Source organism: Pristiophorus japonicus, chromosome 19 (assembly GCF_044704955.1).
Source record: "Pristiophorus japonicus isolate sPriJap1 chromosome 19, sPriJap1.hap1, whole genome shotgun sequence".
NCBI classification, from domain to species: domain Eukaryota; kingdom Metazoa; phylum Chordata; class Chondrichthyes; family Pristiophoridae; genus Pristiophorus; species Pristiophorus japonicus.
Genome location: NC_091995.1, coordinates 44,638,783 through 44,665,492, shown reverse-complemented (window position 1 = coordinate 44,665,492; position 26,710 = coordinate 44,638,783). Strand labels below are relative to the sequence as shown.

General features: G+C 42.4%; 39 non-coding genes across 39 annotated transcripts; all 39 read left to right on the top strand.

Annotated features, from left to right (window-relative positions):
* The first annotated feature begins 149 nt into the window (after nucleotides 1-149).
* On the top strand, nucleotides 150-221 carry trnag-ucc (transfer RNA glycine (anticodon UCC)). The gene has a single exon. It is a non-coding gene; the product is annotated as a tRNA-Gly (tRNA).
* Nucleotides 222-819: 598 nt separating this feature from the next.
* On the top strand, nucleotides 820-891 carry trnag-ucc (transfer RNA glycine (anticodon UCC)). Its single transcript has one exon. It is a non-coding gene; the product is annotated as a tRNA-Gly (tRNA).
* Nucleotides 892-1,480: 589 nt separating this feature from the next.
* On the top strand, nucleotides 1,481-1,552 carry trnag-ucc (transfer RNA glycine (anticodon UCC)). The gene has a single exon. It is a non-coding gene; the product is annotated as a tRNA-Gly (tRNA).
* Nucleotides 1,553-2,151: 599 nt separating this feature from the next.
* On the top strand, nucleotides 2,152-2,223 carry trnag-ucc (transfer RNA glycine (anticodon UCC)). Its single transcript has one exon. It is a non-coding gene; the product is annotated as a tRNA-Gly (tRNA).
* A 598-nt stretch (nucleotides 2,224-2,821) lies between these two features.
* On the top strand, nucleotides 2,822-2,893 carry trnag-ucc (transfer RNA glycine (anticodon UCC)). The gene has a single exon. It is a non-coding gene; the product is annotated as a tRNA-Gly (tRNA).
* Nucleotides 2,894-3,492: 599 nt separating this feature from the next.
* On the top strand, nucleotides 3,493-3,564 carry trnag-ucc (transfer RNA glycine (anticodon UCC)). The gene has a single exon. It is a non-coding gene; the product is annotated as a tRNA-Gly (tRNA).
* Nucleotides 3,565-4,162: 598 nt separating this feature from the next.
* Nucleotides 4,163-4,234, top strand: trnag-ucc (transfer RNA glycine (anticodon UCC)). Its single transcript has one exon. It is a non-coding gene; the product is annotated as a tRNA-Gly (tRNA).
* A 589-nt stretch (nucleotides 4,235-4,823) lies between these two features.
* On the top strand, nucleotides 4,824-4,895 carry trnag-ucc (transfer RNA glycine (anticodon UCC)). The gene has a single exon. It is a non-coding gene; the product is annotated as a tRNA-Gly (tRNA).
* Nucleotides 4,896-5,494: 599 nt separating this feature from the next.
* On the top strand, nucleotides 5,495-5,566 carry trnag-ucc (transfer RNA glycine (anticodon UCC)). Its single transcript has one exon. It is a non-coding gene; the product is annotated as a tRNA-Gly (tRNA).
* A 598-nt stretch (nucleotides 5,567-6,164) lies between these two features.
* Nucleotides 6,165-6,236, top strand: trnag-ucc (transfer RNA glycine (anticodon UCC)). Its single transcript has one exon. It is a non-coding gene; the product is annotated as a tRNA-Gly (tRNA).
* A 598-nt stretch (nucleotides 6,237-6,834) lies between these two features.
* Nucleotides 6,835-6,906, top strand: trnag-ucc (transfer RNA glycine (anticodon UCC)). Its single transcript has one exon. It is a non-coding gene; the product is annotated as a tRNA-Gly (tRNA).
* Nucleotides 6,907-7,495: 589 nt separating this feature from the next.
* trnag-ucc (transfer RNA glycine (anticodon UCC)) lies at nucleotides 7,496-7,567 on the top strand. Its single transcript has one exon. It is a non-coding gene; the product is annotated as a tRNA-Gly (tRNA).
* A 598-nt stretch (nucleotides 7,568-8,165) lies between these two features.
* On the top strand, nucleotides 8,166-8,237 carry trnag-ucc (transfer RNA glycine (anticodon UCC)). The gene has a single exon. It is a non-coding gene; the product is annotated as a tRNA-Gly (tRNA).
* Nucleotides 8,238-8,836: 599 nt separating this feature from the next.
* Nucleotides 8,837-8,908, top strand: trnag-ucc (transfer RNA glycine (anticodon UCC)). Its single transcript has one exon. It is a non-coding gene; the product is annotated as a tRNA-Gly (tRNA).
* Nucleotides 8,909-9,506: 598 nt separating this feature from the next.
* trnag-ucc (transfer RNA glycine (anticodon UCC)) lies at nucleotides 9,507-9,578 on the top strand. Its single transcript has one exon. It is a non-coding gene; the product is annotated as a tRNA-Gly (tRNA).
* A 598-nt stretch (nucleotides 9,579-10,176) lies between these two features.
* On the top strand, nucleotides 10,177-10,248 carry trnag-ucc (transfer RNA glycine (anticodon UCC)). Its single transcript has one exon. It is a non-coding gene; the product is annotated as a tRNA-Gly (tRNA).
* Nucleotides 10,249-10,837: 589 nt separating this feature from the next.
* trnag-ucc (transfer RNA glycine (anticodon UCC)) lies at nucleotides 10,838-10,909 on the top strand. The gene has a single exon. It is a non-coding gene; the product is annotated as a tRNA-Gly (tRNA).
* A 599-nt stretch (nucleotides 10,910-11,508) lies between these two features.
* On the top strand, nucleotides 11,509-11,580 carry trnag-ucc (transfer RNA glycine (anticodon UCC)). Its single transcript has one exon. It is a non-coding gene; the product is annotated as a tRNA-Gly (tRNA).
* A 598-nt stretch (nucleotides 11,581-12,178) lies between these two features.
* On the top strand, nucleotides 12,179-12,250 carry trnag-ucc (transfer RNA glycine (anticodon UCC)). The gene has a single exon. It is a non-coding gene; the product is annotated as a tRNA-Gly (tRNA).
* A 598-nt stretch (nucleotides 12,251-12,848) lies between these two features.
* Nucleotides 12,849-12,920, top strand: trnag-ucc (transfer RNA glycine (anticodon UCC)). The gene has a single exon. It is a non-coding gene; the product is annotated as a tRNA-Gly (tRNA).
* Nucleotides 12,921-13,509: 589 nt separating this feature from the next.
* On the top strand, nucleotides 13,510-13,581 carry trnag-ucc (transfer RNA glycine (anticodon UCC)). Its single transcript has one exon. It is a non-coding gene; the product is annotated as a tRNA-Gly (tRNA).
* A 598-nt stretch (nucleotides 13,582-14,179) lies between these two features.
* Nucleotides 14,180-14,251, top strand: trnag-ucc (transfer RNA glycine (anticodon UCC)). Its single transcript has one exon. It is a non-coding gene; the product is annotated as a tRNA-Gly (tRNA).
* A 598-nt stretch (nucleotides 14,252-14,849) lies between these two features.
* Nucleotides 14,850-14,921, top strand: trnag-ucc (transfer RNA glycine (anticodon UCC)). The gene has a single exon. It is a non-coding gene; the product is annotated as a tRNA-Gly (tRNA).
* Nucleotides 14,922-15,520: 599 nt separating this feature from the next.
* trnag-ucc (transfer RNA glycine (anticodon UCC)) lies at nucleotides 15,521-15,592 on the top strand. The gene has a single exon. It is a non-coding gene; the product is annotated as a tRNA-Gly (tRNA).
* A 598-nt stretch (nucleotides 15,593-16,190) lies between these two features.
* Nucleotides 16,191-16,262, top strand: trnag-ucc (transfer RNA glycine (anticodon UCC)). Its single transcript has one exon. It is a non-coding gene; the product is annotated as a tRNA-Gly (tRNA).
* Nucleotides 16,263-16,852: 590 nt separating this feature from the next.
* Nucleotides 16,853-16,924, top strand: trnag-ucc (transfer RNA glycine (anticodon UCC)). Its single transcript has one exon. It is a non-coding gene; the product is annotated as a tRNA-Gly (tRNA).
* A 598-nt stretch (nucleotides 16,925-17,522) lies between these two features.
* trnag-ucc (transfer RNA glycine (anticodon UCC)) lies at nucleotides 17,523-17,594 on the top strand. The gene has a single exon. It is a non-coding gene; the product is annotated as a tRNA-Gly (tRNA).
* Nucleotides 17,595-18,192: 598 nt separating this feature from the next.
* trnag-ucc (transfer RNA glycine (anticodon UCC)) lies at nucleotides 18,193-18,264 on the top strand. The gene has a single exon. It is a non-coding gene; the product is annotated as a tRNA-Gly (tRNA).
* A 589-nt stretch (nucleotides 18,265-18,853) lies between these two features.
* On the top strand, nucleotides 18,854-18,925 carry trnag-ucc (transfer RNA glycine (anticodon UCC)). The gene has a single exon. It is a non-coding gene; the product is annotated as a tRNA-Gly (tRNA).
* A 598-nt stretch (nucleotides 18,926-19,523) lies between these two features.
* On the top strand, nucleotides 19,524-19,595 carry trnag-ucc (transfer RNA glycine (anticodon UCC)). Its single transcript has one exon. It is a non-coding gene; the product is annotated as a tRNA-Gly (tRNA).
* A 598-nt stretch (nucleotides 19,596-20,193) lies between these two features.
* trnag-ucc (transfer RNA glycine (anticodon UCC)) lies at nucleotides 20,194-20,265 on the top strand. The gene has a single exon. It is a non-coding gene; the product is annotated as a tRNA-Gly (tRNA).
* A 598-nt stretch (nucleotides 20,266-20,863) lies between these two features.
* On the top strand, nucleotides 20,864-20,935 carry trnag-ucc (transfer RNA glycine (anticodon UCC)). Its single transcript has one exon. It is a non-coding gene; the product is annotated as a tRNA-Gly (tRNA).
* Nucleotides 20,936-21,533: 598 nt separating this feature from the next.
* trnag-ucc (transfer RNA glycine (anticodon UCC)) lies at nucleotides 21,534-21,605 on the top strand. The gene has a single exon. It is a non-coding gene; the product is annotated as a tRNA-Gly (tRNA).
* A 589-nt stretch (nucleotides 21,606-22,194) lies between these two features.
* trnag-ucc (transfer RNA glycine (anticodon UCC)) lies at nucleotides 22,195-22,266 on the top strand. Its single transcript has one exon. It is a non-coding gene; the product is annotated as a tRNA-Gly (tRNA).
* Nucleotides 22,267-22,864: 598 nt separating this feature from the next.
* Nucleotides 22,865-22,936, top strand: trnag-ucc (transfer RNA glycine (anticodon UCC)). The gene has a single exon. It is a non-coding gene; the product is annotated as a tRNA-Gly (tRNA).
* Nucleotides 22,937-23,525: 589 nt separating this feature from the next.
* On the top strand, nucleotides 23,526-23,597 carry trnag-ucc (transfer RNA glycine (anticodon UCC)). Its single transcript has one exon. It is a non-coding gene; the product is annotated as a tRNA-Gly (tRNA).
* A 598-nt stretch (nucleotides 23,598-24,195) lies between these two features.
* On the top strand, nucleotides 24,196-24,267 carry trnag-ucc (transfer RNA glycine (anticodon UCC)). Its single transcript has one exon. It is a non-coding gene; the product is annotated as a tRNA-Gly (tRNA).
* Nucleotides 24,268-24,865: 598 nt separating this feature from the next.
* trnag-ucc (transfer RNA glycine (anticodon UCC)) lies at nucleotides 24,866-24,937 on the top strand. Its single transcript has one exon. It is a non-coding gene; the product is annotated as a tRNA-Gly (tRNA).
* Nucleotides 24,938-26,153: 1,216 nt separating this feature from the next.
* Nucleotides 26,154-26,225, top strand: trnag-ucc (transfer RNA glycine (anticodon UCC)). Its single transcript has one exon. It is a non-coding gene; the product is annotated as a tRNA-Gly (tRNA).
* Nucleotides 26,226-26,710: the final 485 nt, after the last annotated feature.

Below are 26,710 nucleotides of genomic sequence, written 5' to 3'. Positions count from 1 at the left end.
CTTCGATGCTTTCTTTTATCTGTCTATCTTGCATTACATGTGATGTTACATTTCATCAAATCTGTCGAATTGCATCAGAAGGAACAAAAACTGCTTCAGAAAAAGCTGCAGGATTACTGTGCGGTTTATCAAAGTTGCTTTTCAGTTGTGTGATGGTGGTGCAGTGGTAAGCATGGTTGCCTTCCAAGCAGCTGACCTGGGTTCGATTCCCAGCCATCACATTTGTCAATTTCTACTTGAGGATGAAATGAACTTCTGATGCCTCTGGTTGCAAGCAGTTCTGACAGCAGCATCTCAAGGATTTTGTTGAGCAACCTGTTTTCAAAGGGTCATGCACAAATGCTTGCAATGCAAAGTCTGCGTGTCATCAAACTGTCATAATGTGCTGGCACCAGTGCTACCTGAATTCATACTATGAGGTGTCAATCACCAAAGACATCAATGTCAGAGCTGGGCTCAGGTCCTGCAAGTCAAGCAGCAGTGTTCCAAATTCTTTAACAACATCAGTGAGTCATTTCCAGTTAAATTCTGGGGAATTGCTCCCTGAGAGGGCAGAGGCAGACAAGATGGGAAGAATGTTGAAGGAATCCCCAGCTGACACTTGACATACATTGTGTGAATCTGGAATTCATTTAATTGTGACCAAAATATTGCAATTTTTAGCTGGTTCCTTCGATGCTTTCTTTTATCTGTCTATCTTGCATTACATGTGATGTTACATTTCATCAAATCTGTCGAATTGCATCAGAAGGAACAAAAACGGCTTCAGAAAAAGCTGCAGGATTACTGTGCGGTTTATCAAAGTTGCTTTTCAGTTGTGTGATGGTGGTGCAGTGGTAAGCATGGTTGCCTTCCAAGCAGTTGACCTGGGTTCGATTCCCAGCCATCACATTTGTCAATTTCTACTTGAGGATGAAATGATCCTCTGGTTGCAAGCTTTTCTTACAGCAGCATCTCAAGGATTTTGTTGAGCAACCTGTTTTCAAAGGGTCATGTACAAATGCTTGCAATGCAAAGTCCATGTGTCATCAATCTGTCATAATGTGCGGGCGACAGTGCTACCCGAATTCATCGTATGAGCTGTCAGTGACCAAAGACATCAATGTCGGAGCTGGGCTCAGGTCCTGCAAGTCAAGCAGCAGTGTTCCAAATTCTTTAACAACATCAGTGAGTCATTTCCAGTTAAATTCTGGGGAATTGCTCCCTGAGAGGGCAGAGGCAGACAAGATGGGAAGAATGTTGAAGGAATCCCCAGCTGACACTTGACATACATTGTGTGAATCTGGAATTCATTTAATTGTGACCAAAATATTGCAATTTTTAGCTGGTTCCTTCGATGCTTTCTTTTATCTGTCTATCTTGCATTACATGTGATGTTACATTTCATCAAATCTGTCGAATTGCATCAGAAGGAACAAAAACGGCTTCAGAAAAAGCTGCAGGATTACTGTGCGGTTTATCAAAGTTGCTTTTCAGTTGTGTGATGGTGGTGCAGTGGTAAGCATGGTTGCCTTCCAAGCAGTTGACCTGGGTTCGATTCCCAGCCATCACATTTGTCAATTTCTACTTGAGGTTGAAATGAACTTCTGATGCTTCTGGTTGCAAGCAGTTCTTACAGCAGCATCTCAAGGATTTTGTTGAGCAACCTGTTTTCAAAGGGTCATGCACAAATGCTTGCAATGCAAAGTCTGCGTGTCATCAAACTGTCATAATGTGCTGGCACCAGTGCTACCTGAATTCATACTATGAGTTGTCAATCACCAAAGACATCAATGTCGGAGCTGGGCTCAGGCCCTGCAAGTCAAGCAGCAGTGTTTCAAATTCCTCAACAACATAAGTGAGTCATTTCCAGTTAAATTCTGGGGAATTGCTCCCTGAGTGGGCAGAGGCAGACAAAATGGGAAGAATGTTGAAGGAATCCCCACTTGACACTTGACATACATTGTGTGAATCTGGAATTCATTTTATTGTCACCAAAATATTGCAATTTTTAGCTGGTTCCTTCGATGCTTTCTTTTATCTGTCTATCTTGCATTACATGTGATGTTACATTTTCATTAAATCTGTCGAATTGCATCAGAAGGAACAAAAACTGCTTCAGAAAAAGCTGCAGGATTACTGTGCGGTTTATCAAAGTTGCTTTTCAGTTGTGTGATGGTGGTGCAGTGGTAAGCATGGTTGCCTTCCAAGCAGCTGACCTGGGTTCGATTCCCAGCCATCACATTTGTCAATTTCTACTTGAGGATGAAATGAACTTCTGATGCCTCTGGTTGCAAGCAGTTCTGACAGCAGCATCTCAAGGATTTTGTTGAGCAACCTGTTTTCAAAGGGTCATGCACAAATGCTTGCAATGCAAAGTCTGCGTGTCATCAAACTGTCATAATGTGCTGGCACCAGTGCTACCTGAATTCATACTATGAGTTGTCAATCACCAAAGACATCAATGTCAGAGCTGGGCTCAGGTCCTGCAAGTCAAGCAGCAGTGTTCCAAATTCTTTAACAACATCAGTGAGTCATTTCCAGTTAAATTCTGGGGAATTGCTCCCTGAGTGGGCAGAGGCAGACAAAATGGGAAGAATGTTGAAGGAATCCCCACTTGACACTTGACATACATTGTGTGAATCTGGAATTCATTTAATTGTGACCAAAATATTGCAATTTTTAGCTGGTTCCTTCGATGCTTTCTTTTATCTGTCTATCTTGCATTACATGTGATGTTACATTTCATCAAATCTGTCGAATTGCATCAGAAGGAACAAAAACGGCTTCAGAAAAAGCTGCAGGATTACTGTGCGGTTTATCAAAGTTGCTTTTCAGTTGTGTGATGGTGGTGCAGTGGTAAGCATGGTTGCCTTCCAAGCAGTTGACCTGGGTTCGATTCCCAGCCATCACATTTGTCAATTTCTACTTGAGGATGAAATGAACTTCTGATGCCTCTGGTTGCAAGCAGTTCTGACAGCAGCATCTCAAGGATTTTGTTGAGCAACCTGTTTTCAAAGGGTCATGCACAAATGCTTGCAATGCAAAGTCTGCGTGTCATCAAACTGTCATAATGTGCTGGCACCAGTGCTACCTGAATTCATACTATGAGTTGTCAATCACCAAAGACATCAATGTCGGAGCTGGGCTCAGGCCCTGCAAGTCAAGCAGCAGTGTTTCAAATTCCTCAACAACATAAGTGAGTCATTTCCAGTTAAATTCTGGGGAATTGCTCCCTGAGTGGGCAGAGGCAGACAAAATGGGAAGAATGTTGAAGGAATCCCCACTTGACACTTGACATACATTGTGTGAATCTGGAATTCATTTTATTGTCACCAAAATATTGCAATTTTTAGCTGGTTCCTTCGATGCTTTCTTTTATCTGTCTATCTTGCATTACATGTGATGTTACATTTTCATTAAATCTGTCGAATTGCATCAGAAGGAACAAAAACTGCTTCAGAAAAAGCTGCAGGATTACTGTGCGGTTTATCAAAGTTGCTTTTCAGTTGTGTGATGGTGGTGCAGTGGTAAGCATGGTTGCCTTCCAAGCAGCTGACCTGGGTTCGATTCCCAGCCATCACATTTGTCAATTTCTACTTGAGGATGAAATGAACTTCTGATGCCTCTGGTTGCAAGCAGTTCTGACAGCAGCATCTCAAGGATTTTGTTGAGCAACCTGTTTTCAAAGGGTCATGCACAAATGCTTGCAATGCAAAGTCTGCGTGTCATCAAACTGTCATAATGTGCTGGCACCAGTGCTACCTGAATTCATACTATGAGTTGTCAATCACCAAAGACATCAATGTCAGAGCTGGGCTCAGGTCCTGCAAGTCAAGCAGCAGTGTTCCAAATTCTTTAACAACATCAGTGAGTCATTTCCAGTTAAATTCTGGGGAATTGCTCCCTGAGAGGGCAGAGGCAGACAAGATGGGAAGAATGTTGAAGGAATCCCCAGCTGACACTTGACATACATTGTGTGAATCTGGAATTCATTTAATTGTGACCAAAATATTGCAATTTTTAGCTGGTTCCTTCGATGCTTTCTTTTATCTGTCTATCTTGCATTACATGTGATGTTACATTTCATCAAATCTGTCGAATTGCATCAGAAGGAACAAAAACGGCTTCAGAAAAAGCTGCAGGATTACTGTGCGGTTTATCAAAGTTGCTTTTCAGTTGTGTGATGGTGGTGCAGTGGTAAGCATGGTTGCCTTCCAAGCAGTTGACCTGGGTTCGATTCCCAGCCATCACATTTGTCAATTTCTACTTGAGGATGAAATGATCCTCTGGTTGCAAGCAGTTCTTACAGCAGCATCTCAAGGATTTTGTTGAGCAACCTGTTTTCAAAGGGTCATGTACAAATGCTTGCAATGCAAAGTCCATGTGTCATCAATCTGTCATAATGTGCGGGCGACAGTGCTACCCGAATTCATCGTATGAGCTGTCAGTGACCAAAGACATCAATGTCGGAGCTGGGCTCAGGTCCTGCAAGTCAAGCAGCAGTGTTCCAAATTCTTTAACAACATCAGTGAGTCATTTCCAGTTAAATTCTGGGGAATTGCTCCCTGAGAGGGCAGAGGCAGACAAGATGGGAAGAATGTTGAAGGAATCCCCAGCTGACACTTGACATACATTGTGTGAATCTGGAATTCATTTAATTGTGACCAAAATATTGCAATTTTTAGCTGGTTCCTTCGATGCTTTCTTTTATCTGTCTATCTTGCATTACATGTGATGTTACATTTCATCAAATCTGTCGAATTGCATCAGAAGGAACAAAAACGGCTTCAGAAAAAGCTGCAGGATTACTGTGCGGTTTATCAAAGTTGCTTTTCAGTTGTGTGATGGTGGTGCAGTGGTAAGCATGGTTGCCTTCCAAGCAGTTGACCTGGGTTCGATTCCCAGCCATCACATTTGTCAATTTCTACTTGAGGTTGAAATGAACTTCTGATGCTTCTGGTTGCAAGCAGTTCTTACAGCAGCATCTCAAGGATTTTGTTGAGCAACCTGTTTTCAAAGGGTCATGCACAAATGCTTGCAATGCAAAGTCTGCGTGTCATCAAACTGTCATAATGTGCTGGCACCAGTGCTACCTGAATTCATACTATGAGTTGTCAATCACCAAAGACATCAATGTCGGAGCTGGGCTCAGGCCCTGCAAGTCAAGCAGCAGTGTTTCAAATTCCTCAACAACATAAGTGAGTCATTTCCAGTTAAATTCTGGGGAATTGCTCCCTGAGTGGGCAGAGGCAGACAAAATGGGAAGAATGTTGAAGGAATCCCCACTTGACACTTGACATACATTGTGTGAATCTGGAATTCATTTTATTGTCACCAAAATATTGCAATTTTTAGCTGGTTCCTTCGATGCTTTCTTTTATCTGTCTATCTTGCATTACATGTGATGTTACATTTTCATTAAATCTGTCGAATTGCATCAGAAGGAACAAAAACTGCTTCAGAAAAAGCTGCAGGATTACTGTGCGGTTTATCAAAGTTGCTTTTCAGTTGTGTGATGGTGGTGCAGTGGTAAGCATGGTTGCCTTCCAAGCAGCTGACCTGGGTTCGATTCCCAGCCATCACATTTGTCAATTTCTACTTGAGGATGAAATGAACTTCTGATGCCTCTGGTTGCAAGCAGTTCTGACAGCAGCATCTCAAGGATTTTGTTGAGCAACCTGTTTTCAAAGGGTCATGCACAAATGCTTGCAATGCAAAGTCTGCGTGTCATCAAACTGTCATAATGTGCTGGCACCAGTGCTACCTGAATTCATACTATGAGTTGTCAATCACCAAAGACATCAATGTCAGAGCTGGGCTCAGGTCCTGCAAGTCAAGCAGCAGTGTTCCAAATTCTTTAACAACATCAGTGAGTCATTTCCAGTTAAATTCTGGGGAATTGCTCCCTGAGTGGGCAGAGGCAGACAAAATGGGAAGAATGTTGAAGGAATCCCCACTTGACACTTGACATACATTGTGTGAATCTGGAATTCATTTAATTGTGACCAAAATATTGCAATTTTTAGCTGGTTCCTTCGATGCTTTCTTTTATCTGTCTATCTTGCATTACATGTGATGTTACATTTCATCAAATCTGTCGAATTGCATCAGAAGGAACAAAAACGGCTTCAGAAAAAGCTGCAGGATTACTGTGCGGTTTATCAAAGTTGCTTTTCAGTTGTGTGATGGTGGTGCAGTGGTAAGCATGGTTGCCTTCCAAGCAGTTGACCTGGGTTCGATTCCCAGCCATCACATTTGTCAATTTCTACTTGAGGATGAAATGAACTTCTGATGCCTCTGGTTGCAAGCAGTTCTGACAGCAGCATCTCAAGGATTTTGTTGAGCAACCTGTTTTCAAAGGGTCATGCACAAATGCTTGCAATGCAAAGTCTGCGTGTCATCAAACTGTCATAATGTGCTGGCACCAGTGCTACCTGAATTCATACTATGAGTTGTCAATCACCAAAGACATCAATGTCAGAGCTGGGCTCAGGTCCTGCAAGTCAAGCAGCAGTGTTCCAAATTCTTTAACAACATCAGTGAGTCATTTCCAGTTAAATTCTGGGGAATTGCTCCCTGAGAGGGCAGAGGCAGACAAGATGGGAAGAATGTTGAAGGAATCCCCAGCTGACACTTGACATACATTGTGTGAATCTGGAATTCATTTAATTGTGACCAAAATATTGCAATTTTTAGCTGGTTCCTTCGATGCTTTCTTTTATCTGTCTATCTTGCATTACATGTGATGTTACATTTCATCAAATCTGTCGAATTGCATCAGAAGGAACAAAAACGGCTTCAGAAAAAGCTGCAGGATTACTGTGCGGTTTATTAAAGTTGCTTTTCAGTTGTGTGATGGTGGTGCAGTGGTAAGCATGGTTGCCTTCCAAGCAGTTGACCTGGGTTCGATTCCCAGCCATCACATTTGTCAATTTCTACTTGAGGATGAAATGATCCTCTGGTTGCAAGCAGTTCTTACAGCAGCATCTCAAGGATTTTGTTGAGCAACCTGTTTTCAAAGGGTCATGTACAAATGCTTGCAATGCAAAGTCCATGTGTCATCAATCTGTCATAATGTGCGGGCGACAGTGCTACCCGAATTCATCGTATGAGCTGTCAGTGACCAAAGACATCAATGTCGGAGCTGGGCTCAGGTCCTGCAAGTCAAGCAGCAGTGTTCCAAATTCTTTAACAACATCCGTGAGTCATTTCCAGTTAAATTCTGGGGAATTGCTCCCTGAGAGGGCAGAGGCAGACAAGATGGGAAGAATGTTGAAGGAATCCCCAGCTGACACTTGACATACATTGTGTGAATCTGGAATTCATTTAATTGTGACCAAAATATTGCAATTTTTAGCTGGTTCCTTCGATGCTTTCTTTTATCTGTCTATCTTGCATTACATGTGATGTTACATTTCATCAAATCTGTCGAATTGCATCAGAAGGAACAAAAACGGCTTCAGAAAAAGCTGCAGGATTACTGTGCGGTTTATCAAAGTTGCTTTTCAGTTGTGTGATGGTGGTGCAGTGGTAAGCATGGTTGCCTTCCAAGCAGTTGACCTGGGTTCGATTCCCAGCCATCACATTTGTCAATTTCTACTTGAGGTTGAAATGAACTTCTGATGCCTCTGGTTGCAAGCAGTTCTTACAGCAGCATCTCAAGGATTTTGTTGAGCAACCTGTTTTCAAAGGGTCATGTACAAATGCTTGCAATGCAAAGTCCATGTGTCATCAATCTGTCATAATGTGCGGGCGACAGTGCTACCCGAATTCATCGTATGAGCTGTCAGTGACCAAAGACATCAATGTCGGAGCTGGGCTCAGGTCCTGCAAGTCAAGCAGCAGTGTTCCAAATTCTTTAACAACATCAGTGAGTCATTTCCAGTTAAATTCTGGGGAATTGCTCCCTGAGAGGGCAGAGGCAGACAAGATGGGAAGAATGTTGAAGGAATCCCCAGCTGACACTTGACATACATTGTGTGAATCTGGAATTCATTTAATTGTGACCAAAATATTGCAATTTTTAGCTGGTTCCTTCGATGCTTTCTTTTATCTGTCTATCTTGCATTACATGTGATGTTACATTTCATCAAATCTGTCGAATTGCATCAGAAGGAACAAAAACGGCTTCAGAAAAAGCTGCAGGATTACTGTGCGGTTTATCAAAGTTGCTTTTCAGTTGTGTGATGGTGGTGCAGTGGTAAGCATGGTTGCCTTCCAAGCAGGTGACCTGGGTTCGATTCCCAGCCATCACATTTGTCAATTTCTACTTGAGGTTGAAATGAACTTCTGATGCTTCTGGTTGCAAGCAGTTCTTACAGCAGCATCTCAAGGATTTTGTTGAGCAACCTGTTTTCAAAGGGTCATGCACAAATGCTTGCAATGCAAAGTCTGCGTGTCATCAAACTGTCATAATGTGCTGGCACCAGTGCTACCTGAATTCATACTATGAGTTGTCAATCACCAAAGACATCAATGTCGGAGCTGGGCTCAGGCCCTGCAAGTCAAGCAGCAGTGTTTCAAATTCCTCAACAACATAAGTGAGTCATTTCCAGTTAAATTCTGGGGAATTGCTCCCTGAGTGGGCAGAGGCAGACAAAATGGGAAGAATGTTGAAGGAATCCCCACTTGACACTTGACATACATTGTGTGAATCTGGAATTCATTTTATTGTCACCAAAATATTGCAATTTTTAGCTGGTTCCTTCGATGCTTTCTTTTATCTGTCTATCTTGCATTACATGTGATGTTACATTTTCATTAAATCTGTCGAATTGCATCAGAAGGAACAAAAACTGCTTCAGAAAAAGCTGCAGGATTACTGTGCGGTTTATCAAAGTTGCTTTTCAGTTGTGTGATGGTGGTGCAGTGGTAAGCATGGTTGCCTTCCAAGCAGCTGACCTGGGTTCGATTCCCAGCCATCACATTTGTCAATTTCTACTTGAGGATGAAATGAACTTCTGATGCCTCTGGTTGCAAGCAGTTCTGACAGCAGCATCTCAAGGATTTTGTTGAGCAACCTGTTTTCAAAGGGTCATGCACAAATGCTTGCAATGCAAAGTCTGCGTGTCATCAAACTGTCATAATGTGCTGGCACCAGTGCTACCTGAATTCATACTATGAGTTGTCAATCACCAAAGACATCAATGTCAGAGCTGGGCTCAGGTCCTGCAAGTCAAGCAGCAGTGTTCCAAATTCTTTAACAACATCAGTGAGTCATTTCCAGTTAAATTCTGGGGAATTGCTCCCTGAGTGGGCAGAGGCAGACAAAATGGGAAGAATGTTGAAGGAATCCCCACTTGACACTTGACATACATTGTGTGAATCTGGAATTCATTTAATTGTGACCAAAATATTGCAATTTTTAGCTGGTTCCTTCGATGCTTTCTTTTATCTGTCTATCTTGCATTACATGTGATGTTACATTTCATCAAATCTGTCGAATTGCATCAGAAGGAACAAAAACGGCTTCAGAAAAAGCTGCAGGATTACTGTGCGGTTTATCAAAGTTGCTTTTCAGTTGTGTGATGGTGGTGCAGTGGTAAGCATGGTTGCCTTCCAAGCAGTTGACCTGGGTTCGATTCCCAGCCATCACATTTGTCAATTTCTACTTGAGGATGAAATGAACTTCTGATGCCTCTGGTTGCAAGCAGTTCTGACAGCAGCATCTCAAGGATTTTGTTGAGCAACCTGTTTTCAAAGGGTCATGCACAAATGCTTGCAATGCAAAGTCTGCGTGTCATCAAACTGTCATAATGTGCTGGCACCAGTGCTACCTGAATTCATACTATGAGTTGTCAATCACCAAAGACATCAATGTCAGAGCTGGGCTCAGGTCCTGCAAGTCAAGCAGCAGTGTTCCAAATTCTTTAACAACATCAGTGAGTCATTTCCAGTTAAATTCTGGGGAATTGCTCCCTGAGAGGGCAGAGGCAGACAAGATGGGAAGAATGTTGAAGGAATCCCCAGCTGACACTTGACATACATTGTGTGAATCTGGAATTCATTTAATTGTGACCAAAATATTGCAATTTTTAGCTGGTTCCTTCGATGCTTTCTTTTATCTGTCTATCTTGCATTACATGTGATGTTACATTTCATCAAATCTGTCGAATTGCATCAGAAGGAACAAAAACGGCTTCAGAAAAAGCTGCAGGATTACTGTGCGGTTTATTAAAGTTGCTTTTCAGTTGTGTGATGGTGGTGCAGTGGTAAGCATGGTTGCCTTCCAAGCAGTTGACCTGGGTTCGATTCCCAGCCATCACATTTGTCAATTTCTACTTGAGGATGAAATGATCCTCTGGTTGCAAGCAGTTCTTACAGCAGCATCTCAAGGATTTTGTTGAGCAACCTGTTTTCAAAGGGTCATGTACAAATGCTTGCAATGCAAAGTCCATGTGTCATCAATCTGTCATAATGTGCGGGCGACAGTGCTACCCGAATTCATCGTATGAGCTGTCAGTGACCAAAGACATCAATGTCGGAGCTGGGCTCAGGTCCTGCAAGTCAAGCAGCAGTGTTCCAAATTCTTTAACAACATCAGTGAGTCATTTCCAGTTAAATTCTGGGGAATTGCTCCCTGAGAGGGCAGAGGCAGACAAGATGGGAAGAATGTTGAAGGAATCCCCAGCTGACACTTGACATACATTGTGTGAATCTGGAATTCATTTAATTGTGACCAAAATATTGCAATTTTTAGCTGGTTCCTTCGATGCTTTCTTTTATCTGTCTATCTTGCATTACATGTGATGTTACATTTCATCAAATCTGTCGAATTGCATCAGAAGGAACAAAAACGGCTTCAGAAAAAGCTGCAGGATTACTGTGCGGTTTATCAAAGTTGCTTTTCAGTTGTGTGATGGTGGTGCAGTGGTAAGCATGGTTGCCTTCCAAGCAGGTGACCTGGGTTCGATTCCCAGCCATCACATTTGTCAATTTCTACTTGAGGTTGAAATGAACTTCTGATGCTTCTGGTTGCAAGCAGTTCTTACAGCAGCATCTCAAGGATTTTGTTGAGCAACCTGTTTTCAAAGGGTCATGCACAAATGCTTGCAATGCAAAGTCTGCGTGTCATCAAACTGTCATAATGTGCTGGCACCAGTGCTACCTGAATTCATACTATGAGTTGTCAATCACCAAAGACATCAATGTCGGAGCTGGGCTCAGGCCCTGCAAGTCAAGCAGCAGTGTTTCAAATTCCTCAACAACATAAGTGAGTCATTTCCAGTTAAATTCTGGGGAATTGCTCCCTGAGTGGGCAGAGGCAGACAAAATGGGAAGAATGTTGAAGGAATCCCCACTTGACACTTGACATACATTGTGTGAATCTGGAATTCATTTTATTGTCACCAAAATATTGCAATTTTTAGCTGGTTCCTTCGATGCTTTCTTTTATCTGTCTATCTTGCATTACATGTGATGTTACATTTTCATTAAATCTGTCGAATTGCATCAGAAGGAACAAAAACTGCTTCAGAAAAAGCTGCAGGATTACTGTGCGGTTTATCAAAGTTGCTTTTCAGTTGTGTGATGGTGGTGCAGTGGTAAGCATGGTTGCCTTCCAAGCAGCTGACCTGGGTTCGATTCCCAGCCATCACATTTGTCAATTTCTACTTGAGGATGAAATGAACTTCTGATGCCTCTGGTTGCAAGCAGTTCTGACAGCAGCATCTCAAGGATTTTGTTGAGCAACCTGTTTTCAAAGGGTCATGCACAAATGCTTGCAATGCAAAGTCTGCGTGTCATCAAACTGTCATAATGTGCTGGCACCAGTGCTACCTGAATTCATACTATGAGTTGTCAATCACCAAAGACATCAATGTCAGAGCTGGGCTCAGGTCCTGCAAGTCAAGCAGCAGTGTTCCAAATTCTTTAACAACATCAGTGAGTCATTTCCAGTTAAATTCTGGGGAATTGCTCCCTGAGTGGGCAGAGGCAGACAAAATGGGAAGAATGTTGAAGGAATCCCCACTTGACACTTGACATACATTGTGTGAATCTGGAATTCATTTAATTGTGACCAAAATATTGCAATTTTTAGCTGGTTCCTTCGATGCTTTCTTTTATCTGTCTATCTTGCATTACATGTGATGTTACATTTCATCAAATCTGTCGAATTGCATCAGAAGGAACAAAAACGGCTTCAGAAAAAGCTGCAGGATTACTGTGCGGTTTATCAAAGTTGCTTTTCAGTTGTGTGATGGTGGTGCAGTGGTAAGCATGGTTGCCTTCCAAGCAGTTGGCCTGGGTTCGATTCCCAGCCATCACATTTGTCAATTTCTACTTGAGGATGAAATGAACTTCTGATGCCTCTGGTTGCAAGCAGTTCTGACAGCAGCATCTCAAGGATTTTGTTGAGCAACCTGTTTTCAAAGGGTCATGCACAAATGCTTGCAATGCAAAGTCTGCGTGTCATCAAACTGTCATAATGTGCTGGCACCAGTGCTACCTGAATTCATACTATGAGTTGTCAATCACCAAAGACATCAATGTCAGAGCTGGGCTCAGGTCCTGCAAGTCAAGCAGCAGTGTTCCAAATTCTTTAACAACATCAGTGAGTCATTTCCAGTTAAATTCTGGGGAATTGCTCCCTGAGAGGGCAGAGGCAGACAAGATGGGAAGAATGTTGAAGGAATCCCCAGCTGACACTTGACATACATTGTGTGAATCTGGAATTCATTTAATTGTGACCAAAATATTGCAATTTTTAGCTGGTTCCTTCGATGCTTTCTTTTATCTGTCTATCTTGCATTACATGTGATGTTACATTTCATCAAATCTGTCGAATTGCATCAGAAGGAACAAAAACGGCTTCAGAAAAAGCTGCAGGATTACTGTGCGGTTTATTAAAGTTGCTTTTCAGTTGTGTGATGGTGGTGCAGTGGTAAGCATGGTTGCCTTCCAAGCAGTTGACCTGGGTTCGATTCCCAGCCATCACATTTGTCAATTTCTACTTGAGGATGAAATGATCCTCTGGTTGCAAGCAGTTCTTACAGCAGCATCTCAAGGATTTTGTTGAGCAACCTGTTTTCAAAGGGTCATGTACAAATGCTTGCAATGCAAAGTCCATGTGTCATCAATCTGTCATAATGTGCGGGCGACAGTGCTACCCGAATTCATCGTATGAGCTGTCAGTGACCAAAGACATCAATGTCGGAGCTGGGCTCAGGTCCTGCAAGTCAAGCAGCAGTGTTCCAAATTCTTTAACAACATCCGTGAGTCATTTCCAGTTAAATTCTGGGGAATTGCTCCCTGAGAGGGCAGAGGCAGACAAGATGGGAAGAATGTTGAAGGAATCCCCAGCTGACACTTGACATACATTGTGTGAATCTGGAATTCATTTAATTGTGACCAAAATATTGCAATTTTTAGCTGGTTCCTTCGATGCTTTCTTTTATCTGTCTATCTTGCATTACATGTGATGTTACATTTCATCAAATCTGTCGAATTGCATCAGAAGGAACAAAAACGGCTTCAGAAAAAGCTGCAGGATTACTGTGCGGTTTATCAAAGTTGCTTTTCAGTTGTGTGATGGTGGTGCAGTGGTAAGCATGGTTGCCTTCCAAGCAGTTGACCTGGGTTCGATTCCCAGCCATCACATTTGTCAATTTCTACTTGAGGTTGAAATGAACTTCTGATGCCTCTGGTTGCAAGCAGTTCTTACAGCAGCATCTCAAGGATTTTGTTGAGCAACCTGTTTTCAAAGGGTCATGCACAAATGCTTGCAATGCAAAGTCTGCGTGTCATCAAACTGTCATAATGTGCTGGCACCAGTGCTACCTGAATTCATACTATGAGTTGTCAATCACCAAAGACATCAATGTCGGAGCTGGGCTCAGGCCCTGCAAGTCAAGCAGCAGTGTTCCAAATTCTTTAACAACATCAGTGAGTCATTTCCAGTTAAATTCTGGGGAATTGCTCCCTGAGAGGGCAGAGGCAGACAAGATGGGAAGAATGTTGAAGGAATCCCCAGCTGACACTTGACATACATTGTGTGAATCTGGAATTCATTTAATTGTGACCAAAATATTGCAATTTTTAGCTGGTTCCTTCGATGCTTTCTTTTATCTGTCTATCTTGCATTACATGTGATGTTACATTTCATCAAATCTGTCGAATTGCATCAGAAGGAACAAAAACTGCTTCAGAAAAAGCTGCAGGATTACTGTGCGGTTTATCAAAGTTGCTTTTCAGTTGTGTGATGGTGGTGCAGTGGTAAGCATGGTTGCCTTCCAAGCAGCTGACCTGGGTTCGATTCCCAGCCATCACATTTGTCAATTTCTACTTGAGGATGAAATGAACTTCTGATGCCTCTGGTTGCAAGCAGTTCTGACAGCAGCATCTCAAGGATTTTGTTGAGCAACCTGTTTTCAAAGGGTCATGCACAAATGCTTGCAATGCAAAGTCTGCGTGTCATCAAACTGTCATAATGTGCTGGCACCAGTGCTACCTGAATTCATACTATGAGTTGTCAATCACCAAAGACATCAATGTCAGAGCTGGGCTCAGGTCCTGCAAGTCAAGCAGCAGTGTTCCAAATTCTTTAACAACATCAGTGAGTCATTTCCAGTTAAATTCTGGGGAATTGCTCCCTGAGTGGGCAGAGGCAGACAAAATGGGAAGAATGTTGAAGGAATCCCCACTTGACACTTGACATACATTGTGTGAATCTGGAATTCATTTAATTGTGACCAAAATATTGCAATTTTTAGCTGGTTCCTTCGATGCTTTCTTTTATCTGTCTATCTTGCATTACATGTGATGTTACATTTCATCAAATCTGTCGAATTGCATCAGAAGGAACAAAAACGGCTTCAGAAAAAGCTGCAGGATTACTGTGCGGTTTATCAAAGTTGCTTTTCAGTTGTGTGATGGTGGTGCAGTGGTAAGCATGGTTGCCTTCCAAGCAGTTGACCTGGGTTCGATTCCCAGCCATCACATTTGTCAATTTCTACTTGAGGATGAAATGAACTTCTGATGCCTCTGGTTGCAAGCAGTTCTGACAGCAGCATCTCAAGGATTTTGTTGAGCAACCTGTTTTCAAAGGGTCATGCACAAATGCTTGCAATGCAAAGTCTGCGTGTCATCAAACTGTCATAATGTGCTGGCACCAGTGCTACCTGAATTCATACTATGAGTTGTCAATCACCAAAGACATCAATGTCGGAGCTGGGCTCAGGCCCTGCAAGTCAAGCAGCAGTGTTTCAAATTCCTCAACAACATAAGTGAGTCATTTCCAGTTAAATTCTGGGGAATTGCTCCCTGAGTGGGCAGAGGCAGACAAAATGGGAAGAATGTTGAAGGAATCCCCACTTGACACTTGACATACATTGTGTGAATCTGGAATTCATTTTATTGTCACCAAAATATTGCAATTTTTAGCTGGTTCCTTCGATGCTTTCTTTTATCTGTCTATCTTGCATTACATGTGATGTTACATTTTCATTAAATCTGTCGAATTGCATCAGAAGGAACAAAAACTGCTTCAGAAAAAGCTGCAGGATTACTGTGCGGTTTATCAAAGTTGCTTTTCAGTTGTGTGATGGTGGTGCAGTGGTAAGCATGGTTGCCTTCCAAGCAGCTGACCTGGGTTCGATTCCCAGCCATCACATTTGTCAATTTCTACTTGAGGATGAAATGAACTTCTGATGCCTCTGGTTGCAAGCAGTTCTGACAGCAGCATCTCAAGGATTTTGTTGAGCAACCTGTTTTCAAAGGGTCATGCACAAATGCTTGCAATGCAAAGTCTGCGTGTCATCAAACTGTCATAATGTGCTGGCACCAGTGCTACCTGAATTCATACTATGAGTTGTCAATCACCAAAGACATCAATGTCAGAGCTGGGCTCAGGTCCTGCAAGTCAAGCAGCAGTGTTCCAAATTCTTTAACAACATCAGTGAGTCATTTCCAGTTAAATTCTGGGGAATTGCTCCCTGAGAGGGCAGAGGCAGACAAGATGGGAAGAATGTTGAAGGAATCCCCAGCTGACACTTGACATACATTGTGTGAATCTGGAATTCATTTAATTGTGACCAAAATATTGCAATTTTTAGCTGGTTCCTTCGATGCTTTCTTTTATCTGTCTATCTTGCATTACATGTGATGTTACATTTCATCAAATCTGTCGAATTGCATCAGAAGGAACAAAAACGGCTTCAGAAAAAGCTGCAGGATTACTGTGCGGTTTATCAAAGTTGCTTTTCAGTTGTGTGATGGTGGTGCAGTGGTAAGCATGGTTGCCTTCCAAGCAGTTGACCTGGGTTCGATTCCCAGCCATCACATTTGTCAATTTCTACTTGAGGATGAAATGATCCTCTGGTTGCAAGCAGTTCTTACAGCAGCATCTCAAGGATTTTGTTGAGCAACCTGTTTTCAAAGGGTCATGTACAAATGCTTGCAATGCAAAGTCTGCGTGTCATCAAACTGTCATAATGTGCTGGCACCAGTGCTACCTGAATTCATACTATGAGTTGTCAATCACCAAAGACATCAATGTCGGAGCTGGGCTCAGGCCCTGCAAGTCAAGCAGCAGTGTTTCAAATTCCTCAACAACATAAGTGAGTCATTTCCAGTTAAATTCTGGGGAATTGCTCCCTGAGTGGGCAGAGGCAGACAAAATGGGAAGAATGTTGAAGGAATCCCCACTTGACACTTGACATACATTGTGTGAATCTGGAATTCATTTTATTGTCACCAAAATATTGCAATTTTTAGCTGGTTCCTTCGATGCTTTCTTTTATCTGTCTATCTTGCATTACATGTGATGTTACATTTTCATTAAATCTGTCGAATTGCATCAGAAGGAACAAAAACTGCTTCAGAAAAAGCTGCAGGATTACTGTGCGGTTTATCAAAGTTGCTTTTCAGTTGTGTGATGGTGGTGCAGTGGTAAGCATGGTTGCCTTCCAAGCAGCTGACCTGGGTTCGATTCCCAGCCATCACATTTGTCAATTTCTACTTGAGGATGAAATGAACTTCTGATGCCTCTGGTTGCAAGCAGTTCTGACAGCAGCATCTCAAGGATTTTGTTGAGCAACCTGTTTTCAAAGGGTCATGCACAAATGCTTGCAATGCAAAGTCTGCGTGTCATCAAACTGTCATAATGTGCTGGCACCAGTGCTACCTGAATTCATACTATGAGTTGTCAATCACCAAAGACATCAATGTCAGAGCTGGGCTCAGGTCCTGCAAGTCAAGCAGCAGTGTTCCAAATTCTTTAACAACATCAGTGAGTCATTTCCAGTTAAATTCTGGGGAATTGCTCCCTGAGTGGGCAGAGGCAGACAAAATGGGAAGAATGTTGAAGGAATCCCCACTTGACACTTGACATACATTGTGTGAATCTGGAATTCATTTAATTGTGACCAAAATATTGCAATTTTTAGCTGGTTCCTTCGATGCTTTCTTTTATCTGTCTATCTTGCATTACATGTGATGTTACATTTCATCAAATCTGTCGAATTGCATCAGAAGGAACAAAAACGGCTTCAGAAAAAGCTGCAGGATTACTGTGCGGTTTATCAAAGTTGCTTTTCAGTTGTGTGATGGTGGTGCAGTGGTAAGCATGGTTGCCTTCCAAGCAGTTGACCTGGGTTCGATTCCCAGCCATCACATTTGTCAATTTCTACTTGAGGATGAAATGAACTTCTGATGCCTCTGGTTGCAAGCAGTTCTGACAGCAGCATCTCAAGGATTTTGTTGAGCAACCTGTTTTCAAAGGGTCATGCACAAATGCTTGCAATGCAAAGTCTGCGTGTCATCAAACTGTCATAATGTGCTGGCACCAGTGCTACCTGAATTCATACTATGAGTTGTCAATCACCAAAGACATCAATGTCAGAGCTGGGCTCAGGTCCTGCAAGTCAAGCAGCAGTGTTCCAAATTCTTTAACAACATCAGTGAGTCATTTCCAGTTAAATTCTGGGGAATTGCTCCCTGAGAGGGCAGAGGCAGACAAGATGGGAAGAATGTTGAAGGAATCCCCAGCTGACACTTGACATACATTGTGTGAATCTGGAATTCATTTAATTGTGACCAAAATATTGCAATTTTTAGCTGGTTCCTTCGATGCTTTCTTTTATCTGTCTATCTTGCATTACATGTGATGTTACATTTCATCAAATCTGTCGAATTGCATCAGAAGGAACAAAAACGGCTTCAGAAAAAGCTGCAGGATTACTGTGCGGTTTATTAAAGTTGCTTTTCAGTTGTGTGATGGTGGTGCAGTGGTAAGCATGGTTGCCTTCCAAGCAGTTGACCTGGGTTCGATTCCCAGCCATCACATTTGTCAATTTCTACTTGAGGATGAAATGATCCTCTGGTTGCAAGCAGTTCTTACAGCAGCATCTCAAGGATTTTGTTGAGCAACCTGTTTTCAAAGGGTCATGTACAAATGCTTGCAATGCAAAGTCCATGTGTCATCAATCTGTCATAATGTGCGGGCGACAGTGCTACCCGAATTCATCGTATGAGCTGTCAGTGACCAAAGACATCAATGTCGGAGCTGGGCTCAGGTCCTGCAAGTCAAGCAGCAGTGTTCCAAATTCTTTAACAACATCCGTGAGTCATTTCCAGTTAAATTCTGGGGAATTGCTCCCTGAGAGGGCAGAGGCAGACAAGATGGGAAGAATGTTGAAGGAATCCCCAGCTGACACTTGACATACATTGTGTGAATCTGGAATTCATTTAATTGTGACCAAAATATTGCAATTTTTAGCTGGTTCCTTCGATGCTTTCTTTTATCTGTCTATCTTGCATTACATGTGATGTTACATTTCATCAAATCTGTCGAATTGCATCAGAAGGAACAAAAACGGCTTCAGAAAAAGCTGCAGGATTACTGTGCGGTTTATCAAAGTTGCTTTTCAGTTGTGTGATGGTGGTGCAGTGGTAAGCATGGTTGCCTTCCAAGCAGTTGACCTGGGTTCGATTCCCAGCCATCACATTTGTCAATTTCTACTTGAGGTTGAAATGAACTTCTGATGCCTCTGGTTGCAAGCAGTTCTTACAGCAGCATCTCAAGGATTTTGTTGAGCAACCTGTTTTCAAAGGGTCATGTACAAATGCTTGCAATGCAAAGTCTGCGTGTCATCAAACTGTCATAATGTGCTGGCACCAGTGCTACCTGAATTCATACTATGAGTTGTCAATCACCAAAGACATCAATGTCGAAGCTGGGCTCAGGCCCTGCAAGTCAAGCAGCAGTGTTCCAAATTCTTTAACAACATCAGTGAGTCATTTCCAGTTAAATTCTGGGGAATTGCTCCCTGAGAGGGCAGAGGCAGACAAGATGGGAAGAATGTTGAAGGAATCCCCAGCTGACACTTGACACACATTGTGTGATTCTGGAATTCATTTAATTGTGACCAAAATATTGCAATTTTTAGCTGGTTCCTTCGATGCTTTCTTTTATCTGTCTATCTTGCATTACATGTGATGTTACATTTCATCAAATCTGTCGAATTGCATCAGAAGGAACAAAAACGGCTTCAGAAAAAGCTGCAGGATTACTGTGCGGTTTATCAAAGTTGCTTTTCAGTTGTGTGATGGTGGTGCAGTGGTAAGCATGGTTGCCTTCCAAGCAGCTGACCTGGGTTCGATTCCCAGCCATCACATTTGTCAATTTCTACTTGAGGATGAAATGAACTTCTGATGCCTCTGGTTGCAAGCAGTTCTGACAGCAGCATCTCAAGGATTTTGTTGAGCAACCTGTTTTCAAAGGGTCATGCACAAATGCTTGCAATGCAAAGTCTGAGTGTCATCAAACTGTCATAATGTGCTGGCACCAGTGCTACCTGAATTCATACTATGAGTTGTCAATCACCAAAGACATCAATGTCAGAGCTGGGCTCAGGTCCTGCAAGTCAAGCAGCAGTGTTCCAAATTCTTTAACAACATCAGTGAGTCATTTCCAGTTAAATTCTGGGGAATTGCTCCCTGAGTGGGCAGAGGCAGACAAAATGGGAAGAATGTTGAAGGAATCCCCACTTGACACTTGACATACATTGTGTGAATCTGGAATTCATTTAATTGTGACCAAAATATTGCAATTTTTAGCTGGTTCCTTCGATGCTTTCTTTTATCTGTCTATCTTGCATTACATGTGATGTTACATTTCATCAAATCTGTCGAATTGCATCAGAAGGAACAAAAACGGCTTCAGAAAAAGCTGCAGGATTACTGTGCGGTTTATCAAAGTTGCTTTTCAGTTGTGTGATGGTGGTGCAGTGGTAAGCATGGTTGCCTTCCAAGCAGTTGACCTGGGTTCGATTCCCAGCCATCACATTTGTCAATTTCTACTTGAGGATGAAATGAACTTCTGATGCCTCTGGTTGCAAGCAGTTCTGACAGCAGCATCTCAAGGATTTTGTTGAGCAACCTGTTTTCAAAGGGTCATGCACAAATGCTTGCAATGCAAAGTCTGCGTGTCATCAAACTGTCATAATGTGCTGGCACCAGTGCTACCTGAATTCATACTATGAGTTGTCAATCACCAAAGACATCAATGTCAGAGCTGGGCTCAGGTCCTGCAAGTCAAGCAGCAGTGTTCCAAATTCTTTAACAACATCAGTGAGTCATTTCCAGTTAAATTCTGGGGAATTGCTCCCTGAGAGGGCAGAGGCAGACAAGATGGGAAGAATGTTGAAGGAATCCCCAGCTGACACTTGACATACATTGTGTGAATCTGGAATTCATTTAATTGTGACCAAAATATTGCAATTTTTAGCTGGTTCCTTCGATGCTTTCTTTTATCTGTCTATCTTGCATTACATGTGATGTTACATTTCATCAAATCTGTCGAATTGCATCAGAAGGAACAAAAACGGCTTCAGAAAAAGCTGCAGGATTACTGTGCGGTTTATTAAAGTTGCTTTTCAGTTGTGTGATGGTGGTGCAGTGGTAAGCATGGTTGCCTTCCAAGCAGTTGACCTGGGTTTGATTCCCAGCCATCACATTTGTCAATTTCTACTTGAGGATGAAATGAACTTCTGATGCCTCTGGTTGCAAGCAGTTCTGACAGCAGCATCTCAAGGATTTTGTTGAGCAACCTGTTTTCAAAGGGTCATGCACAAATGCTTGCAATGCAAAGTCTGCGTGTCATCAAACTGTCATAATGTGCTGGCACCAGTGCTACCTGAATTCATACTATGAGTTGTCAATCACCAAAGACATCAATGTCAGAGCTGGGCTCAGGTCCTGCAAGTCAAGCAGCAGTGTTCCAAATTCTTTAACAACATCAGTGAGTCATTTCCAGTTAAATTCTGGGGAATTGCTCCCTGAAAGGGCAGAGGCAGACAAGATGGGAAGAATGTTGAAGGAATCCCCAGCTGACACTTGACATACATTGTGTGAATCTGGAATTCATTTAATTGTGACCAAAATATTGCAATTTTTAGCTGGTTCCTTCGATGCTTTCTTTTATCTGTCTATCTTGCATTACATGTGATGTTACATTTCATCAAATCTGTCGAATTGCATCAGAAGGAACAAAAACGGCTTCAGAAAAAGCTGCAGGATTACTGTGCGGTTTATTAAAGTTGCTTTTCAGTTGTGTGATGGTGGTGCAGTGGTAAGCATGGTTGCCTTCCAAGCAGTTGACCTGGGTTCGATTCCCAGCCATCACATTTGTCAATTTCTACTTGAGGATGAAATGATCCTCTGGTTGCAAGCAGTTCTTACAGCAGCATCTCAAGGATTTTGTTGAGCAACCTGTTTTCAAAGGGTCATGCACAAATGCTTGCAATGCAAAGTCCATGTGTCATCAATCTGTCATAATGTGCGGGCGACAGTGCTACCCGAATTCATCGTATGAGCTGTCAGTGACCAAAGACATCAATGTCAGAGCTGGTCTCAGGTCCTGCAAGTCAAGCAGCAGTGTTCCAAATTCTTTAACAACATCAGTGAGTCATTTCCAGTTAAATTCTGGGGAATTGCTCCCTGAGTGGGCAGAGGCAGACAAAATGGGAAGAATGTTGAAGGAATCCCCACTTGACACTTGACATACATTGTGTGAATCTGGAATTCATTTAATTGTGACCAAAATATTGCAAATTTTAGCTGGTTCCTTCGATGCTTTCTTTTATCTGTCTATCTTGCATTACATGTGATGTTACATTTCATCAAATCTGTCGAATTGCATCAGAAGGAACAAAAACGGCTTCAGAAAAAGCTGCAGGATTACTGTGCGGTTTATCAAAGTTGCTTTTCAGTTGTGTGATGGTGGTGCAGTGGTAAGCATGGTTGCCTTCCAAGCAGTTGACCTGGGTTCGATTCCCAGCCATCACATTTGTCAATTTCTACTTGAGGATGAAATGAACTTCTGATGCCTCTGGTTGCAAGCAGTTCTGACAGCAGCATCTCAAGGATTTTGTTGAGCAACCTGTTTTCAAAGGGTCATGCACAAATGCTTGCAATGCAAAGTCTGCGTGTCATCAAACTGTCATAATGTGCTGGCACCAGTGCTACCTGAATTCATACTATGAGTTGTCAATCACCAAAGACATCAATGTCAGAGCTGGGCTCAGGTCCTGCAAGTCAAGCAGCAGTGTTCCAAATTCTTTAACAACATCAGTGAGTCATTTCCAGTTAAATTCTGGGGAATTGCTCCCTGAGAGGGCAGAGGCAGACAAGATGGGAAGAATGTTGAAGGAATCCCCAGCTGACACTTGACATACATTGTGTGAATCTGGAATTCATTTAATTGTGACCAAAATATTGCAATTTTTAGCTGGTTCCTTCGATGCTTTCTTTTATCTGTCTATCTTGCATTACATGTGATGTTACATTTCATCAAATCTGTCGAATTGCATCAGAAGGAACAAAAACGGCTTCAGAAAAAGCTGCAGGATTACTGTGCGGTTTATTAAAGTTGCTTTTCAGTTGTGTGATGGTGGTGCAGTGGTAAGCATGGTTGCCTTCCAAGCAGTTGACCTGGGTTCGATTCCCAGCCATCACATTTGTCAATTTCTACTTGAGGATGAAATGATCCTCTGGTTGCAAGCAGTTCTTACAGCAGCATCTCAAGGATTTTGTTGAGCAACCTGTTTTCAAAGGGTCATGTACAAATGCTTGCAATGCAAAGTCCATGTGTCATCAATCTGTCATAATGTGCGGGCGACAGTGCTACCCGAATTCATCGTATGAGCTGTCAGTGACCAAAGACATCAATGTCGGAGCTGGGCTCAGGTCCTGCAAGTCAAGCAGCAGTGTTCCAAATTCTTTAACAACATCCGTGAGTCATTTCCAGTTAAATTCTGGGGAATTGCTCCCTGAGAGGGCAGAGGCAGACAAGATGGGAAGAATGTTGAAGGAATCCCCAGCTGACACTTGACATACATTGTGTGAATCTGGAATTCATTTAATTGTGACCAAAATATTGCAATTTTTAGCTGGTTCCTTCGATGCTTTCTTTTATCTGTCTATCTTGCATTACATGTGATGTTACATTTCATCAAATCTGTCGAATTGCATCAGAAGGAACAAAAACGGCTTCAGAAAAAGCTGCAGGATTACTGTGCGGTTTATCAAAGTTGGTTTTCAGTTGTGTGATGGTGGTGCAGTGGTAAGCATGGTTGCCTTCCAAGCAGTTGACCTGGGTTCGATTCCCAGCCATCACATTTGTCAATTTCTACTTGAGGTTGAAATGAACTTCTGATGCCTCTGGTTGCAAGCAGTTCTTACAGCAGCATCTCAAGGATTTTGTTGAGCAACCTGTTTTCAAAGGGTCATGCACAAATGCTTGCAATGCAAAGTCTGCGTGTCATCAAACTGTCATAATGTGCTGGCACCAGTGCTACCTGAATTCATACTATGAGTTGTCAATCACCAAAGACATCAATGTCGGAGCTGGGCTCAGGCCCTGCAAGTCAAGCAGCAGTGTTCCAAATTCTTTAACAACATCAGTGAGTCATTTCCAGTTAAATTCTGGGGAATTGCTCCCTGAGAGGGCAGAGGCAGACAAGATGGGAAGAATGTTGAAGGAATCCCCAGCTGACACTTGACATACATTGTGTGAATCTGGAATTCATTTAATTGTGACCAAAATATTGCAATTTTTAGCTGGTTCCTTCGATGCTTTCTTTTATCTGTCTATCTTGCATTACATGTGATGTTACATTTCATCAAATCTGTCGAATTGCATCAGAAGGAACAAAAACGGCTTCAGAAAAAGCTGCAGGATTACTGTGCGGTTTATCAAAGTTGCTTTTCAGTTGTGTGATGGTGGTGCAGTGGTAAGCATGGTTGCCTTCCAAGCAGTTGACCTGGGTTTGATTCCCAGCCATCACATTTGTCAATTTCTACTTGAGGTTGAAATGAACTTCTGATGCCTCTGGTTGCAAGCAGTTCTTACAGCAGCATCTCAAGGATTTTGTTGAGCAACCTGTTTTCAAAGGGTCATGTACAAATGCTTGCAATGCAAAGTCTGCGTGTCATCAAACTGTCATAATGTGCTGGCACCAGTGCTACCTGAATTCATACTATGAGTTGTCAATCACCAAAGACATCAATGTCGGAGCTGGGCTCAGGCCCTGCAAGTCAAGCAGCAGTGTTCCAAATTCTTTAACAACATCAGTGAGTCATTTCCAGTTAAATTCTGGGGAATTGCTCCCTGAGAGGGCAGAGGCAGACAAGATGGGAAGAATGTTGAAGGAATCCCCAGCTGACACTTGACACACATTGTGTGATTCTGGAATTCATTTAATTGTGACCAAAATATTGCAATTTTTAGCTGGTTCCTTCGATGCTTTCTTTTATCTGTCTATCTTGCATTACATGTGATGTTACATTTCATCAAATCTGTCGAATTGCATCAGAAGGAACAAAAACGGCTTCAGAAAAAGCTGCAGGATTACTGTGCGGTTTATCAAAGTTGCTTTTCAGTTGTGTGATGGTGGTGCAGTGGTAAGCATGGTTGCCTTCCAAGCAGCTGACCTGGGTTCGATTCCCAGCCATCACATTTGTCAATTTCTACTTGAGGATGAAATGAACTTCTGATGCCTCTGGTTGCAAGCAGTTCTGACAGCAGCATCTCAAGGATTTTGTTGAGCAACCTGTTTTCAAAGGGTCATGCACAAATGCTTGCAATGCAAAGTCTGCGTGTCATCAAACTGTCATAATGTGCTGGCACCAGTGCTACCTGAATTCATACTATGAGTTGTCAATCACCAAAGACATCAATGTCAGAGCTGGGCTCAGGTCCTGCAAGTCAAGCAGCAGTGTTCCAAATTCTTTTACAACATCAGTGAGTCATTTCCAGTTAAATTCTGGGGAATTGCTCCCTGAGAGGGCAGAGGCAGACAAGATGGGAAGAATGTTGAAGGAATCCCCAGCTGACACTTGACATACATTGTGTGAATCTGGAATTCATTTAATTGTGACCAAAATATTGCAATTTTTAGCTGGTTCCTTCGATGCTTTCTTTTATCTGTCTATCTTGCATTACATGTGATGTTACATTTCATCAAATCTGTCGAATTGCATCAGAAGGAACAAAAACGGCTTCAGAAAAAGCTGCAGGATTACTGTGCGGTAAGCATGGTTGCCTTCCAAGCAGTTGACCTGGGTTCGATTCCCAGCCATCACATTTGTCAATTTCTACTTGAGGATGAAATGATCCTCTGGTTGCAAGCAGTTCTTACAGCAGCATCTCAAGGATTTTGTTGAGCAACCTGTTTTCAAAGGGTCATGTACAAATGCTTGCAATGCAAAGTCCATGTGTCATCAATCTGTCATAATGTGCGGGCGACAGTGCTACCCGAATTCATCGTATGAGCTGTCAGTGACCAAAGACATCAATGTCGGAGCTGGGCTCAGGTCCTGCAAGTCAAGCAGCAGTGTTCCAAATTCTTTAACAACATCCGTGAGTCATTTCCAGTTAAATTCTGGGGAATTGCTCCCTGAGAGGGCAGAGGCAGACAAGATGGGAAGAATGTTGAAGGAATCCCCAGCTGACACTTGACATACATTGTGTGAATCTGGAATTCATTTAATTGTGACCAAAATATTGCAATTTTTAGCTGGTTCCTTCGATGCTTTCTTTTATCTGTCTATCTTGCATTACATGTGATGTTACATTTCATCAAATCTGTCGAATTGCATCAGAAGGAACAAAAACGGCTTCAGAAAAAGCTGCAGGATTACTGTGCGGTTTATCAAAGTTGCTTTTCAGTTGTGTGATGGTGGTGCAGTGGTAAGCATGGTTGCCTTCCAAGCAGTTGACCTGGGTTCGATTCCCAGCCATCACATTTGTCAATTTCTACTTGAGGTTGAAATGAACTTCTGATGCCTCTGGTTGCAAGCAGTTCTTACAGCAGCATCTCAAGGATTTTGTTGAGCAACCTGTTTTCAAAGGGTCATGCACAAATGCTTGCAATGCAAAGTCTGCGTGTCATCAAACTGTCATAATGTGCTGGCACCAGTGCTACCTGAATTCATACTATGAGTTGTCAATCACCAAAGACATCAATGTCGGAGCTGGGCTCAGGCCCTGCAAGTCAAGCAGCAGTGTTTCAAATTCCTCAACAACATAAGTGAGTCATTTCCAGTTAAATTCTGGGGAATTGCTCCCTGAGTGGGCAGAGGCAGACAAAATGGGAAGAATGTTGAAGGAATCCCCAGCTGACACTTGACATACATTGTGTGAATCTGGAATTCATTTAATTGTGACCAAAATATTGCAATTTTTAGCTGGTTCCTTCGATGCTTTCTTTTATCTGTCTATCTTGCATTA